The sequence below is a fragment of the Peromyscus californicus genome, unplaced genomic scaffold (genome assembly GCF_007827085.1).
Source record: "Peromyscus californicus insignis strain IS unplaced genomic scaffold, ASM782708v3 Scaffold_7__1_contigs__length_154581171, whole genome shotgun sequence".
Lineage (NCBI taxonomy): Eukaryota > Metazoa > Chordata > Mammalia > Rodentia > Cricetidae > Peromyscus > Peromyscus californicus.
In genome coordinates this window covers 140,332,939-140,349,410 of record NW_026294595.1, presented here as the reverse complement: position 1 = coordinate 140,349,410, position 16,472 = coordinate 140,332,939, and the positions used below count along the sequence as shown (strand labels likewise).

General features: G+C 50.7%; 1 long non-coding RNA gene across 1 annotated transcript; it reads right to left on the bottom strand.

Annotated features, from left to right (window-relative positions):
* Positions 1-1,236: 1,236 nt before the first annotated feature.
* On the bottom strand, positions 1,237-5,964 carry LOC128101920 (uncharacterized). Its single transcript, XR_008215233.1, has 3 exons — positions 5,781-5,964; positions 1,932-2,036; positions 1,237-1,341 (listed from the first exon to the last, which is right to left on the bottom strand). It is a non-coding gene; the product is annotated as an uncharacterized LOC128101920 (long non-coding RNA).
* Between the last annotated feature and the right edge of the window lie 10,508 nt (positions 5,965-16,472).

Below are 16,472 nucleotides of genomic sequence, written 5' to 3'. Positions count from 1 at the left end.
CCTCACACACATGGTGTCCTTCTGTGCTTGGTTTGCAAAACACCACAGATGTGTTCACTGCTGCCACCCCAGCAAGGTCATAGATGGACCTGTCTCAGGCCTGTTTCCCAGGAAGGGAGGTGGGGGCAGGGTTTGAGCACTGGTAAACTTTGAGGTAAACTCAGCAACCCTTGGCCATGGTCATCTCCAAAGGTCATCCCTCTTCTGTCTCCATTTGGCCCCTGTAGCAACTTTTCAACATGCCCCCCCATAGTGCAAAAGAAGCCACAGACAACCCAGAAACAAGTAGACAAGGCTGCATTTCAATAAAACTTTATTTGCACAGATAAACAGTGGCCCCTTGTGTTTTGCCTGTTCCTACCCATATGGTGTCTACAAGACATGATACAGGATCATGAACTAGTCACCACTGCTATGACGATTGAACCTTGCCGATTGCTAGCTTTGAGGCCTTAGCAGACGACTTTTCTCTGAGCCTCCATTTCTTTGTCTATAAAGTAAAAAGTTCAGCTAAAATGGATTTCAGTCTCCTCTGGGAGTAAACCATGGGCAAAGAACATCCCTTTACTAATTTCCTATCAAAAATGTTGGGGGCTGTGGAGTAGGTGCAGTGGGTAAAGAGCTGCTGTGAAGTTTGAGGGCCTGAATTTGGATCCTCAGCTCCCAGGCAAAAGGTAGGCATGGTGTTCACCTGTAATCCCAGTGCTGGAAGGAGGAGACAGGAAGATGTCTGGGGCTCAGTGGCCAGTCAGTCTAGCCAATCAGTGAGCTCCAGGTTCAGTGAGAGACCCTGTCTTAAAAAAAATAAAATTTTTTTTTTAAAAAGGAGAGAGCCAGCAAGATAGCTCGGTTGGAAAAGGTGCCTATGAACAAGGCTGAGGACCTGAGTTCGATCCCTGGAACCCACATGGTGGGAGGAGAGAGCCAGCTCCCAGAAGTTAGTTGTCCTCTGAGGTGTACACACACACACACACACACACACACACACACACACACACACACACACACACACACAGCATGTAAGGATTTATTTACTTAGTTACCATCTTTGATTTGACTTCCTCTTATTTCTCCTTTGTCTGTAACGTCTAGTCTTAAGTACCAGTGAGTCTCTGGCCTCCCCAGGGAACTCTGACAGCCTGCCCACCTGTCCCTGGGCCGTCTTTCACAGTGTCCTCTCATCGAGACTCTTCCAGTTGTAAGTAACAGAAACTTGAACTGGCTGAGACATAAAGAAATTTATTGGCTCGTGAAAATTAAAAGGCCGTGTAAAATACGGCTTCCAGAACATTTCTAACAGGAAGCTCCAAGGAATCCAGGATCTCTGTATCAGAATTCAGCCTTCCGTACGCATCAAGAGAGGGAGAGAAAAGTCCATGCTTAACATAGTTTGTCATCTTAAAAACTGTACACTTCACTCTCATCCCGTGTCCCCTCCCAGTGAACTGGGGCGGGTGGGGTGGACTAGCGTGGGCATTGGGGAAGGACAAGAGGGCAAATCCACGGATCCCCACAAGCTGGCTGTGAGCCCCCCCAGAGCAGGTGGCTGAAAAGTTCCCTCTAATACGGGCCTCAAAATAAAAATCTAAGTGGCGGGGTCAGGGGGAGAAGCAGAGAGATAAACGTGTATGAACTGCTTTGAGAAACTCTATACACCGGCGGGGTTATTATCACTGCTGGAAGTGATTAGTGGCCGACTGGCTTTCATCGCCCTGGGAGGAGATGGAGCCTTGAGCCCACGGGAACCTGGGAAATGTCTGGACGAAGGGGAGCAGAGAAGGCTGCTTGCAGATCAGAGATAAAGGCCCGGGTTTAACAGGACCAAAAATATTCAGAGCCCTATAAATATTTAGTTTTGGCCCAGACAGCTGCAGAGATATCTCTGGGCTGGAAAGACCACCATGGGCAGCCTGAGCACCCCGATCTCTCACCTGAAGCACTCTGGGCATTTTGATGGAAAAGAAGGGTTCCTCCTGGTTTGGGGAAAATCAAGGTTGAGAAATGGGCTTGCAGCTGTGTGCTGAGATGTACACCACCTAGACACAGGAAGAGGAACAGAGTGGAGATTCCCAGCATTTTAGAGCTGGAAGGAGGGCCAGGCAGAACGCTCAACAGATAAAAGCACTTGCAGCCAAGCCTGGTGATTTGAGGTCAGTCCCTGAGGCCCACATGGTGGAAGGAGAGAACCAGCTCTTGGAACTTGTCCTCTGACCCCCATAGGTGTGCCACAGCCTGTGCGTGCCCCTTCACACAAAAGAAATAAATCTATAAATAAATAATAAAGAAAACAAAACAAAGCTGGGCGGTGGTGGCGCACACCTTTAATCCCAGCACTCGGGAGGCAGAGGCAGGTGAATCTCTGTGAGTTCAAGGCCAGCCTGGTCTACAGAGCGAGATCCAGGAAAGGTGCAAAGCTACACAGAGAAAACAAAACAAAACAAAAAAACAAAAACAAACAAAAAACCCACTTGAATTTAAAGCAAGATTGCATGGATGCCCTGAACTGACCCCTGGCCAGCAGCTGTGCCTACCGTGTGCTAGCCCCTGGCCAGCAGCCGTGCCTACTGTGGGCTAGCCCTTGGCCAGCAGCCGTGCCTACCGTGGGCTAGCCCCTGGCCAGCAGCCTACCGTGTGCTAGCCCCTGGCCAGCAGCCGTGCCTACTGTGTGCTGGCATCTGTGCTGGGGGTTTCCCTTACTGACCACATACTGTTTATGAATTATTCTTGCTCGGTAACTCAAACGTTTCAGGTTTTTTATTGTTGTTTTTCTTGGGTCTCCGAGCCACACACCAAGCCAGTGAGCCATAGAAAAGTCAAGCCCAGACCATCTTAAGGCCCCACCAAAGTCCCTGCAAATACCCTGGGCTTGGGGTAGCAAGAGTCTTGGGGTACAAGGTGCACCTCCCAGTTCTCGTCCTGTGTTGTGATCTGCATCTTCAGTGTCCCCACAAGCCCTTGTTTTACACGCTTGTCCCCAGCTGGTGGCACTGATTTGGGAGGCTGTGGAGCCCTTAGGATGTGGGGATGGGATGGCAGAGCCACCTGTCAAAGGCTCTCCCTGTCCTGTGGCTCTCTCTGCACTGCTCCATTGTCCACTGTGATGTGAACAGCCTCCACCACACACGCCCGCAGCCACGCACTGACCAGCTCATCATGCCTTCCTCGCCATGATGGACTGATAGCCTCCGAAGCCGAGAGCCAAAATAAATCTTCTTTTTTTTTTTTAATGTCATGTGCATTGGTGTTTTGCCTGCATGTATGTCTGTGTGAGGGTGTCAGATGCCCTGGAATCAAAGTTACAGACAGTTGTGAGCTGCCATGTGGGTGCTGGGAATTGAATTCTAATCCTCTGGAAGAACAGTCAGTGGTCTTAACCACTGAGCCATCTCTCCAGCCTTCTCAAATCTTCTCTTCTTTAATTTGTACCTCTCTGCTGGATGGATGGTGGTGGCACACGCCTTTAATCCCAGCACTTGGGAGGTAGAGGCAGGTGAATCTCTGTGAGTTCGAAGCCAGCCTGGTCTAGAGAGCAAGTTCCAGGACAGACTCCAAAGCTACACAGAGAAATACTGTTTTGAAAAAAAAAATTTGTACCTCTCAGCCAGTGTGGTCATGGTGACTGATGTGCCCTAGTTATTGAGAGACTTGGTCCCTACACAGCGCTCTCTGGTTTGAATCCCTAATCTTTTGTGCCATGTTTAAAGTACCAAATCTCTAGTAGGATGGGGAGTTCCCCTTCGGCCATGCCTTAAACTCCCCAGATGCACTGTGCAGCCATCAGCTCGGAGGGACAGCTGTCAAGACGAAGACTACGGAGCCTGTCTCCACGGGCTCAGATCCCAACGCTGTCATTTATTAGCTGTGCACATCTGAAGAGTGGCCTGACCTCTCTGTGCTTTCATATTTGTGGAGATTTAAAACAACAACAACAAAAAAACCTGCGGTGAAGCTCACATAAGGTGCAGGGCACAGCACAGGGCACACATCCATCATCAGCAGAAGTGACTGGCGACTTCCCTTCCCCTCTCTTTCTCTCTGTGGTTTCTAAGGCGAGAGAGACTTCTATTCATTCTGACCCCTGGCGATGGGCTATCTGCCTGGGCTACTAGGATAAGAACGACAGCTGTTGGGATGGTGGCTGGGAGCATCAGCTCAGACAGTTCCCTGTCAGTGTGTCTGTAGCTGGAGTTTTCTCCAGTCCTGCCTGGCCCACAGTCAGGACAAATCTCTCTCACCCACCAGTCCCACAGCCGTTCAGACCCAACCAAGTAAACACAGAGACTTATATTGCTTACAAAATGAATGGCCGCAGCAGGCTTCTTGCTAGCTGTTCTGATATCTTAAATCAACCCATTTCTATTAATCTATAAGTTGCCACGTGGCTCGTGGCTTACCGGTACCTTACATCTCGCTTGTCATGGTGGCGGCTGGCAGCGTCTCTCTGCCTCAGCCTTCCATTTCCCAGAATTCTCTTCTCTCTTGTCCCGCCTATACTTTCTGCCTGGCTACTGGCCAATCAGTGTTTTATTTACACAGAGAGATATCCACAGCTTGTGTCCGTCTTCAGGAAGGAGGGCAGCGTCTCACTGTGTAGCCCAGGCTGCTCTTGAACTCAGTCCTGCCTCAGTCTCTGGGGTGTTGGGATTCCGGGGCTGCACCACCACAGCAGAACTGTTTCTCTATGTCTGTCGTTCAGCACAACCATTGCTGTGACTCCTGTTGGCCCCGGAATGGAGTTCCAGAGAGCCTGCTCTGGGAGACGAGAAACTTCAGAGCCAGAGTGCAGGCCTGAGGTGGTGGGAGGCAATGGCAGGATCAGAGGAGAGGAAAGAGGGAAAGGAAGCAGTGGAGGGAGAGGAGGGGGAGAGGGACAGGGAGAGGAGGAAGACAGAGAGAAGGGGCCACCCATCCTCACTTCTGCTTGGGCAGCCCCTGGGCTCACCCCTTACTGGGCGCGCGCACGCATGATGCACGCATGCATGCACGCATGCATGCACGCACACACGCACGCGCTTCCCTGAGTCTCTCTGACCCCCTTTCTCTGAGATTCCCCTCTAGGCCACTGCCTCTCACTCTATCAAGGTCTTCTGTGACCCAGGCCAACTCCCTCAGCCAAGCCAGATTCAGGTCCCCATGTCCTCACACCCAATGGGTAGGTGGAGACACCCAGGTCCGCTGAGCAGCCATGATGTGTCCTGGGCTACACGTTTATGCAGGGCACAGGAGGACCCAGACCTCCAGGCACTTCTTCAGCAAGGGTGGCTATCTAGGACAACAGTGAGCACACAGTGCCTGGAACTGACAACTGGGGGGGCTCAGTTTCCTCCTTAGACCTGTGACTACATCCACACACTTCTCTGGTGTCCCTGCGTGGAGTGCAGGGGTGCAAGCACGGCTGATGGATGGAGAGAACAGGAATGTGACTAAAGCCCCGCCCCCCGTAGGTAGGTGCTGAGGACTGCCCCCCCCCCCAACGACATTGAATCTTGCAGAAATGACTTCACTGCCTAGTCTTCCACCAGATGGTTATGGAATTAAAGAAGTGAGCTGAACCCAGCGGCTGATGCGGCCCCAGTGGCTCTGACGGGTGGCAGAGGGGTGTCTGCATGGGGTAAAGAGGGACAGCCCTACTCCAGGAAGTGGGACAGAGGACCACCATCTCCAAATCAAGCCAAGTGACAGACACACTGTTGTCTGGTAAAGTTTTGAGTTTCTGGCCCCTCCCACGGCCAGCATCCAAGAACCCGGAGTGCTCATTTAAAAGGGGAAAACCACATTACCGTTCTCCATGCAGATCCGAGCTTTCATTTTAATTTGCCTTCATTATCTCCTCCTGTTATTAAGCACGGCAAATCTGTTTTGTGTTTTCATTATTCCATTAGCTGGAAGAGGCTCATCAGTAATGTGGGGAGCCGCCGACGCAAATCGCACAATTTTCATACGAGCGACGCAATAATTGGCTTAAGTCCGTATTCTGCGGAGGCCGCGGCTCACAATTAGAGAAAGCAGCGTGATTGGAAAACGAGTTAGAATTGATTGGATTTCAGGGGAAACCGGGTTTGGAATGTGTTAATTGCATTCCGCCTAAACACTGACTCTAAATGAAGCAGCCAGAGATTTGGGGAAATAACAAAATCTTCTCTAGAAATGGCCCCAAATTGCTTAATAGGATGGGAGAGATCTGATTAAGATGGAGGCTAAGGGCCTTGCTGGTTTCAAGTTGGCAGCCTGAAATTCTTGTCTGGGAGACTCGGAGAGAAGGGGCACAAACTTAAGCTTTTTTGCAGACTGCCTGGGTTTGGGGGTTAGCTGTCTATGGTGTCTCCTTCCAGGGTCTCTCCTCTCTCCCACAAACAACCCATTAGCAAATATTATGGGCTCATATTTTGATCAGCACTCAGTGTTAGGCCTCTGTCACCACAGGCTGCCAGCCATCAGCAACCTGCCTTCCTACCTGTCACCTCCTCACAGGCTGGTGCCTCTTCCCTGGACAGCAGCCAGAGCTGCCTGTGACCTTCTCGTAGCTGCTGCCATCTTGTTCCAGAGCCCTGGCCTTAGGGAAGCTGCAGGGCCCTGCGTGATCTGTCCATTCAGCCAGGGATGCGCAGGTCCTTCGTGATCTGCTCCCATTTCTACAATCCTCTTGTATTATTATTGTTTCCCTTCTGTTCCAGTCACCTGGAGCTACTCAGAGACCCTTGTTTGTCCCTGTCTTGGTCACCTGGCTAGTTCCTCAGCTTCCCCTCAGTCTCACTTGGTTCATGACCCACTTCCTCCGATTCTTTCCTCTTATAGATCTTAGGAATTGAAGGGGAAAACCAGTGGAACCCTGCTGTCTTGTGTGACTGGCTGCTTAGGGCTTCTGAAGCGTTCCCTCCCCCACTCTTCAGCTGGCCAGCAGAGACACACTGCTCTGCTGCCCACTGGCTGCACTTCCTGCTCACAACTGAGTTGCCCAAAGTTGACCAACCAAAGTTTTACTTGGGAATTTGGGAAGTGATATAAAGCTCCAAATGTCAAAATGGCCGCACATGCCTGTCTCTTTAACACAGAGACTGAGGCAGGAGGATCTTAAGTTCAAGACAAGACAGTGAGAACTTGTCACAAAACCAAACAACGTAAGAAAGACTAGCATGTTAGACTCATCGTGTTAAGTCTCCTTCATCCTTTCTTTCTTCTTGGTTTTTTGTTTGTTTGTTTGTTTCATTTTGAGGCAGGGTCTCTTGTAGCCCAGGCTAGCCTTAAACTCGCTATGTAGCTGAGGATCACTTTGAACTTCTGATCCTCCTGCCTCTACTTCCCAAGTGTTGGGATCATGGGTGTGTGCCACCCCTCCTGGATTTATGTGGTAGTGGATATTGAAACCAGGACTTCATTCATGCTGGGCAAGCTCTCTACCAACTTTAAAAAAAAAATCTTTTTAATCCTTTTTGCTTGGTTCCTTTTGATTCATTTTTTGTAAAGGAATGTGTGTGCTGCTAAGCATGTGGGGAGCGGCACTTGCCCAGTTCTCTTGTCCCTCCCCCCCATCAACAGCATCCCTGTGGCCCTGTACAAGAGACCCACATTAGCACTCAGAATGTGCCCCGCTGAGATGCTGTACTTGCACTTGTATTTCTGAGTCTCCTGGTGTCCTGTTAGTTACTGTGACCAAACATCTGACAGGAAGCAGCGGGGGAAGGATTTCTATGGACTCATGCCCTGAGTAGGTTCCGTCCATCATGGTGGGGATACAGGAGGCAGGAGGCTGCTGGCCGCACGGCCTCTGTAGCCAGAAAGCACAAGAGGGACAGGAAGTGGGGTGGAGCTGTAAAACCCCAAGGCCCTCTCCTAGTGACTCACAGTGAGACCCCACCTCATGAAGGTCCCACAGCTCTCCAAACAGCACCAGCTAGGGACAAGTGTTCAAACACAGGATCCTGTGGTTGACAGTCACACTCAGACCCCAACGGTGAAGTACTCGTGATGGCACGCACCTGTGACATCAGCCCTCTCAAGCTGGAGGCGGGAGGATCAGAAATTCCAGGCCATCCTCGGCTACACATAACATCTGAGGCCAGCCTGGGAAACATCAAGACTTGGCTTAATAAATAACATTTAGAAAATACGCAAATATCCGGGGATTTCTCTTAGTCTTTGTCTCCTCTCTCTCTCTCTGAGGGAGGAGGAGCTGCAGCCACCCCCAACCGCCACCTGCCACCTCATGGAGATGCCTCTAAGCCAGCCCCCACCTCAGTCCCACCCAGGAACTTTCAGAAACCGGAGTCACCAACGGCTGCACCCAGCCCACTGCCCAGTTCTGGTGAAGCGACATCTAAGCAGAAATCTCAGGGGTGAGGCTCACCTGTCCCCGGGGCTTGCAGTGACGACAGCACGTTAGTTAAATGGCAGCCGGTGGCCAACTCTCCTTCATCCAGCCACCCTGGATCTCGTTCACAAAAGCCGCAGCTCCAGTGGCGTCTGAAGTCACGGGTCCTCATCCTGGCTCTTCTCTCTCTCCTCACCTTATTCTAGTCACTGTCACCTCCTGGCAGAGAGACAGAGCACACATCTGCCACAGGCCCTTTGCATGTGCTGTTCGTGACACCTGAGCATAATAGACATCCCTCGATGGCTCTTTCTTGTCCTTCTGCTCCTCTCAGTCTCTCTCCCAGCTGCTTCTACCAAGGACACTGCAGCTGTCTCTCATACTTACCACTGTCTCCCAGTTCCCCTTTCAAAACAACCCCAACTCATTTAGCTTGGGGTCTCTTCTCTCCATGAATACATACCCTTTGAAACATTTTTTTTTTTTTTTTTTTTTTTTTTTTTTTGGTTTTTCGAGACAGGGTTTCTCTGTGTAGCTTTGGGCCTTTCCTGGAGCTCGCTTTGGAGACCAGGCTGGCCTCGAACTCACAGAGATCCGCCTGGCTCTGCCTCCCAAGTGCTGGGATTAAAGGCGTGCGCCACCACTGCCCGGCCCCCTTTGAAACATTTTTAATTGGTCGGAGTAAAGAGTTTCATTGTGACATGTCTGTAGCTGCACATGTGTTTCATATTCTACATGTTTATCTGTCTGTCTCTTTTTACCAGAGAGAAAGTTCCACAATAGCCAGGCTTTATTCTGTCCTGCTCAGTTCCGTGTTGCCAGAGTATGGGCAGAGCCAGCAGGCAGTATGTGTTCAGTAAATAAGCACCAAAGCCATGGACCACTCACACCCTACAAAGCCCTAGGAGCAGGTTGGTCCAGCTCAAGCCTTCATAGACATGCAAGGCCCAGAGCAACCTGGGAAAAAGCAGATTCTGAATCTGTGGGGCTATGGCTGCTTCAAGATTGTACATGGCTCCAAGCTGCCCAATGATGATGGTTATGGTGGTGGTGGCGATGATGATGATGATGATGATGATGATATCAAAGACAATGATGATATCAAAGGCAATAATGATGAAGGTGGTGATGATGATATCAAAATCAATGATGATGATATCAAAGTCAATGATGATGAAGGTGGTGATAAAGATATCAACGGTGATAATGATGATGGTGGTGGTGGTGGTGCCATTACTGGTCCCCGGCCATGGGAGAAGCAGCAAACACTTGGCCACTGCAACTGTCATACATTTATCCAGAAGCAAAACCAATGTAAAGGTGATTATTTTGTTTTAAGAAGGTGAAATGCCTTGCTTTAAGGGAGGGGGCTGGATTCCATAGCTGCCATACCTCCAAAGTTAATGCTGCTGCTAACAGTTATCTCTGTACTGTAGACTCCGAGGCAGCGGGTCCCCTTTCCAAGAAGGACTACCTATAGTGCCTCCCAGAGATCCTGGCCCATACTCCATTGGGCCAGCCTTATGGCAGCATGATCCCAAACCAAAGTGGGATCCTTCACCTACCCCACCTGCCATCCTCGGAGCCCTTCCTCAGCTCTCTCTAGTACATAATTGGTAGGTCTACTGGAACCTTCCAGATATTTTTCTTGACTTCTTGACAGCAGAGGATGCTTTCTTAGGTCAATCTTGCACTTGACCAGTATGAGCTGATGAACTTGGAAATTAAATTGAGAAGAAATCTGTAGCCTCAGGTCTATGGGAATCCCCAAGAGGAGGGTAAATGGGGCCATTTCATACAGAGCCTTCTAGAGTTCAGGAGCCCAGGACAGGCCTCTTTGGTGAGCTCAAGTTCCCTCTGAGCTCTTAGGTGGTTAATTACTGAGGCCGCTATTCCCAAATCTAACTATAGCATCACCTCTGTCAAGGGTCTCTCTCACTCAGCAGATCTATACAGGCCCAGCCCCAGGGCCTCGCAGCTACTCCATTTCCTGTGGCATTGACCGCCATTGGAGCCGATACCAGGTGCAGAACAGTCCCCCGCTCTGGTTTGTCTCACCAGCAGCCCTGGTGAAAGCAAGCGCCAGAGTGGCTTATAAACTCAATGTCTGCTGTGGTTGCAGGGTGAGGAAGAAGCCCGAGCCCAGGCCTGGATCCGAGGCAGTTCCTCATGGTGCCTGAGATCGATGGCCCCCAGTTGTGTTTCATTTGGGGATCCAGGGAAGTGAAAAGATCTGGAGTTCTGCATGAATGCTCCCCAGGGTCCAAGGTTGCAAGGCCGTTTGGAAGAATTTTCGAGCACTGGACTGTGCGTTGCAGCTGAAAGCTGGAGACGGCTGAATTCAGCCCCCTCTCTCCCCGCTGCCAGGACCACCAGTCTACAAGGTCCATTTGGAGAGAAGGGGGAAGAAATGAGAAAGTGAAAAGGAAGGGGGCTGTGCCAGGGCATCTCAGACGGAAACGGACAGTCAAATGGGGTTGGACAGTGATGGGCCAGTGGCGGACAAAAGAGGGCTAACCCTGGGGTCTCCTAATGCTCCAAATGTGGAAGCTGAGGAGAGCTTGGGGAATGGCTACCACCTCAGAGGCTTGGGGCAGAGGCAGCAGCCCTAAGGCTATTCTGCAGGGCAGGACCAGGGACCAGCTCCTGCTCACATTCCAGTTCCTCCCTTCCATCAAAGCTCACCATGCCACCGGGGAGCCCCTGGGAGGCATCCCCACAGGCAAGCCTCCGGCTCCTGGAAGGTAGATACAGGAGAAGAGGGAATGGAGGAAGCCGGCACAAGGTCCCACATCATGCTCACGCGTGACAAGGAATGTGATTGTCACCTCTCACTGTTCTTATGTTATTAATCTATTCTTATCCCATAGGATCGACACATTCTGTGTCCTTCTGACTACCACCTGGGATCATTTGGATGAAACTCGTTTTTTTAGATTTATTTGTTTTATCATTTTATGAGCATGAGTGTTTTGCTGGCACATCATGTGCATGCCTGGTGACTGGGAAAATTAGAGGAGGAAGTCTGAGTGGTTACAGAGGTTGTGAGCTGCTCTCTAGGTGTATGTGGGAATCAAAGCCAGGCCCCATGCAGGAGCAGAAAGAGCTGCTTTAAACTGCTGAGCCAACTTTGTAGTCTGGAGCTGGGACTGGAGTTTGTTGTTTGTTTGTTTGTTTGTTTGTTTAACAACAAGGTCTCATATATCCCAGGCTGGCCTCAAACTCACTATATAGCCAAGGATGACCTCCCACTTCTGATCCTCCTGCCTCCACCTCTGGAGACTTACAGATGAGTCCTACAATGCCTGCTTTCTGCCCCAGTAAGGGATCAAACCCAGGGCCTTGTGTCTGCTGGGGGAGCACTCTACACATGCAGCTGCCTGCCCAGCAGAGGATTCTGTTTTTAAGCTGGTCTAGAAACAGAATGAAGATTGATGTCTGAGGTGGTGAATGTCAGCCTCTGCTGTCCAGGGCTGTGTGGTGATGGGTAGACCAGTTAGTCACTCGGCCTTAGTGCCCTCATCTGCAAATAAAGAATGGATAATCTTTTCCTGGCCTTTGTCCTTGTTGAGTGTGGCCTGGAGGGGGACCTGAAGACTCCTTGGGCTCCAGAACTGGACCTGAAGACTCCTTGGGCCCCAGAGCTTCTATTAACACTCATCCCACTGAACAACTGTGGGGTGATTTGGTCTCTATTTCCAGGCAGCATGCTTTCCAACGCCACCCAACCACTCTGTGCCCAAATGAAGCCATGAACTCAAGCCTCCTGTGGACTTCCAGACTCTTCTAAGTGTTTTCCCATGTGGCCTGACCCCATGTATTTGGGGCGATTCTGCTGGAGACATAAAAGTTCACACCCCAGACTAGTGACTGAGTAAGGAAGAGAGTTGGGGGACCCTTTTCCAATATTCACTACAATTTTTTAACTTAACTTTTTATTTTTATTTATTTTGTTAGTGTGTATATTAGTGACATTTCTGTTGTTGTGATAAAATATTATGACCAAAAGCAGCTTGCGGTTCCAGAAGGGTAGAGTCCACCTTGGGCAAGGCATGGCGACAGGCAGAGACAGGCCTGGCGGTGGGAGTAGGAAGCTGGCTGGTCACACGTCATCCCCACACAGGAATGAATGAAAGATGAGTAAACAGGAAGTGAGCCTGGGCTATCTCAGAGCTCACCCCTGGTGATGTACTTCTTCCAGCAAGGCTGTGCTTTCTAAAGGTTCCAGAACCTCCCCCAAACAGCTCCAGCAACTGGGGGACCAGGTGTTCAAACACATAAGCCTACTGGGGATAGACTTCATTTGAACCATAGTGTGTGTGTATGTGTGTGTGTGTGTGTGTGTGTGTGTGTGTGTGTGTGTGTGTGCAGGCGTGCATACAGAAATGCAGGGAGAAAGCGGTGGTGGAATGTGCCAGGGATCTAAGGAAGGCTTGGGATTGTGACGCCCCTCAGGGAGGGTGGGGTCGGGAAGACTCATTGAGATGGGCAGAGGCTGAGCAAAGTTGGGAAAGAGAGGAGGGGTGGAGGGAACAGCCCCTGCAGTGAGCAGGGCCTGGTGTCAGTGGGGGGCAGGGGCCAGTGCTGTCTGGTCTCAGTGTATTTTCTCTAACTAGAATGGACATTTATTAGTATTGTAATATAAATAAAAGTGCGTTATTGCACAGAGAAGGAGGAAGGGGAGGGAGGAGAAGAGGAAGGAAACCCCTTTCCCATCTTTACTCGGGATGCAGCATCTAGCCATGGCTGGCTTCCCACTGAATCCCCTCAAGCCGGCCCTTCTCTGGACTGTCCCACAGAGCATAGTGACCTGTGGTCTCATGGTGGGGAAAGACACCCTTCCCTTCAGCCTCTCCCACCACCGTCAACCGCAGACTGACACACGAGCAAACCACACTGACCACCTCCTGAGGTTACCAAAGCGATACCAGGAGTCGCCTATAAAATTAGACGTGCCAACAGGGAGATGTTTATCCATTAACTCCGCCCAGAGGGAAGGAGTAACTTCCCAATTACTGGTAACGCGAAACACTAGTGGGGAGTCCGAAATGACAGTCTTTTCACGGCAGCCGTGGGGCCACTTCCTGCCGACCCTGAGCACTAACCGAGCAGGGACGGTTCAGTTGCTTGCTCTCTCCCGGGTCCTTAATAGCATAAAATAAAAAGATTTTAGCTAAGATTTCATTCAGCGAGTCAATAGGCAAAGCGCACCAGGCGTCGAGGGCGCCCTGGCTTCAAGCTAATGGAGACGATGATTCTCTAAAGAGATCGTCGATGTGGAGCTTCGTCCTGCAGAAGGAGTGCAGAGGATTCTGTCTCCACTGACTTCTTCAACTCCTTCTGTAACCCGGAACCAGCCAGCCCTTCACCGAGGGAGGGAAAACCAGGTGTGGGGGCAAAAGCCCAAATCCTTGTTATGACAGTGCTTCCAGAAAGTTCTGGGCTCTTCCTGTTTTCCCCACATTAGACTTTTGTGTGTGGATGTGTTGCAGGCGTGTGTGTGTGTGTGTGTGTGTGTGTGTGTGTGTGTGTGTGTGTGGCGATCATACACCATAGACATCAGGATATCTTCCTCTATGGCTCTCCAGCTTATATTTTGATACAGGATCTCTCACTGAACCTAGAACTGACTGATCCATCTAGACTAGCAGGCCATCAGGTCCTAGGGATCCTCTCTCAGGCATCCAGCACTGGGACTACAGGAGCACAGCACCATGCTAGCCTTTTGTGTAGATACTGTGGATATGAACCCAGGTCCTTGTGTTTATGAGGCAAGCGTTTCACTGATAGCTGTTTCCGCAACCCCACATTTGGCTCTAGTCGGCTCCTCAGAGGCTCTGCTCTCACCTCAGGCCTTTGCCCTTAGAGTTGCTTCTTGTTGACGTGTTTTCTCCCTGACCCAGATTGTAGCTCTCATGGGAGGGGGTGTGGCTCAGTAGAACACATCCAGCATCCCCCAGCACTGCAGAAACAGCTTTAGGAGAGAGGATGGACCACACAGGATCTTGTCACTCACTCTCAGCACCTTCCACACCCACATCAGGGAACAATGTCCTCCGCACCTCTGTTCTTCTGTGTAGCTGGTGACGGTAATGTCCTGGTTAATCTCAGCCTCCACTGTAGCGGTGGCAGAGTGTTCTAGTAAGGAATTTGTCCTCTGGGCTTGGGGGTTATTGGGAAGACTGCAAGACTCCAGTGGGCTTCTGTGCCATCAACAACACAGGTTCCTCTGTCAGTGTGAGAGCCATCAAATGGAAGTGACCTCTAGTGGTCACAGCTCATGATGAGCTGAGTGAACGCGAGTGTCTTCAGATCTATTTCAGAAGAGTGGGTTGGAAGGAGCTTCGGAGAGGCTTCGGACTCTGTGGGAGTGTTGCAGCTCAGTCTAGAATGAGCTGCTTACCACAGCTGTGGTGATACATTGTGTATCAAATAAAGCTTGCCTGAAGAACAGAGGTCAGAGCCAGTCACAGAGTTAGCCATAGAGGTTCAGGCAGTGATGGCACACACCTTTAATCCTGGTACTCAGGAGGCAGAAGCAGAGATTCATCTGGATTTCTGTGAGTTCAAAGCCATCCTGGACTACACAAGATTAGTCCAATTTCAAAGAGAAACAGCCAGGCAGTGGTGGCGCACACCTTTAATCCCAGTACTTGGGAGTCACACACCTTTGATCCCAGCACTAGGAAGGCTGAGACAGGAAGTGATACGGCTCGGAAGAGAAAGGAATGTAAGGCAGGAGGACAAAGGAATTAGGCCCTTTTGGCTGAGGACCCAGAGGCATTCAGTCTGAGGATTCATGGAGACAGATCTTCTCTTCTCGGCTGAGGAGTTGATGAGGTGAGAAGTGGCTGTGGATCGTTTCCTCTGGTCTTTCAGCATTCACCCCACTAATGGGCTCCAGGTTTTTATTATAAGACCATTTAGGATTCGTGCGACGCACAGTGGCACCCACAGTCATGCTGTGGTCACTTTTACGTCAGCCTCAATCCACTAAAGCTAGAATTGATGGCAAGTCCTGCCTCTCCTTCACAACAGCTGCACCTTGGGGACTTGGGAGCCACAGCGGGTGGTGGTGACTGGTGCAGAGTTTCCTCAGAACTTGAGGGGATGGCACCCTGAACCCCAGAGGATCATACACCAAGTTTGTGCCCTAAATGTCCCTGGCCCCTGGTCCAGGCCATTTCCTGCTACCCGTTCACATGGGCAGGTGGATGGGTTCTCAGTCTTGCTTTCCTGAAACCTGGGTGCCAGCAGCCTGACCCCTTTATTCTTGTAGTTCAGTGACAACTGTGTGTTGAAGTACTGTGCACAGTACACTGGGCACCAAGGACACCGCAGGGTGCCCCGCTGCCAGGTACCAACTGTCAAATCACATTCACAGGTTGGTATGACCAGCAGGGGACAGATGCCAAGGACAGGAGCAAAGGAACTTGGCTTTGTCAGGAGTTATGTGTACCATGGGGACAGTGTGGCAGCTGACTGGGGACAATTCGAGGCTCAGTGGGTGGAGCAGTGCTTGGGAGCCGGTGAGACAACCTGGCCCATGGTCCTCGGGGCTGGGTTCCAGCACATCAAGGCTTGGGGTACCCTAAGCCCTAGGATTCCAGATGTCTGCACCAGAACAAAGGCAATTCTCTGCCCTGAATCTGCTGTGCATTCTGCTTGGATGGTTAGCCAGGCCTTCGGTTCACCTTGGGTCCCCTGTCTCCCCATGTAAATAGCCCTTAGACTGCTGGTTTTCAAACTGAGCTGTGTGCGGGGAAGCTGGTCATGAAACCGAACTGTCACTTTGTGAGCATCATGTAGAAAGAGGAAAATGGAACACATAGAAAATAACTGTGTGTTGCACGAAGCATGGTCAGTACTGGGCTCTGACGTGTGCATGCATGTGTGTGTGTGCGCGCGTGTGCACAGGTATATACTGAGTCACAGGAACAATTCATTTCCTATGGTCTCCAGATGCCAAAGTCCTGCACTCGGTCACTTGTCTGGACCTTCCTTCCCATTTAACCTGCTCTGCATCCATCTCCCATCACCCTCAGGACCAGACAGTGTAACAGCACACCCAGAGCAGAGTGGAAATTGAATCAGGGAGTATGATCCACACAGAAGACATGGCCTATGTTTTTATTATCCCCAATATGCAGGAATCACATTAAGG